This window comes from Saccopteryx bilineata, chromosome 5 (assembly GCF_036850765.1).
Source record: "Saccopteryx bilineata isolate mSacBil1 chromosome 5, mSacBil1_pri_phased_curated, whole genome shotgun sequence".
Taxonomy (NCBI): Eukaryota; Metazoa; Chordata; class Mammalia; order Chiroptera; family Emballonuridae; genus Saccopteryx; species Saccopteryx bilineata.
Window position 1 is genome coordinate 21,827,047 of NC_089494.1, and position 520 is coordinate 21,827,566.

Consider the following 520-nt stretch of genomic DNA (forward strand, 5'->3'; position numbering starts at 1 on the left):
TTGCAGAAGAAAAGTTTGAAGCTAGCAGAGGTTGGGTTGATGAGGTTTAAGGAAAGAAACAATCTCCACAACATAAAAGTGCAATCTGAGGCATCAAGTGCTGACATAAAAACTGCAGCAAATTATGCAGAAGATCTAGCTAAGATCATTAAGAAAGGAGGCCACATTAATCAACAGATTTTCAATGTAGACAAAACAGTCTTATATTGGAAAAAGAATGTCATCAATGACTTTTATAGCTGGAGAGGAGAAGCCAATGCTTGGTGTCAAATCTTGAAAGGACAGGCTGACTCTCTTATTAGGAGCTAATGCAGCCAGGCACTTTAAGTTGAAGCCAATGTTCATTTCCTGTTCTGAAAACCCTAGAGCCCTTAAGAGTTATGCTAAATCTTTCTCAACATGGTTTATTAAATATTTGAAGCCTACTGTTGAGACCTACTGCTCAGAAAAAAATATTCTTTTAAAAATATTATAGCTTGTTGACAATGCATCTCTCCTAACAAAGAGATTATGACTCATT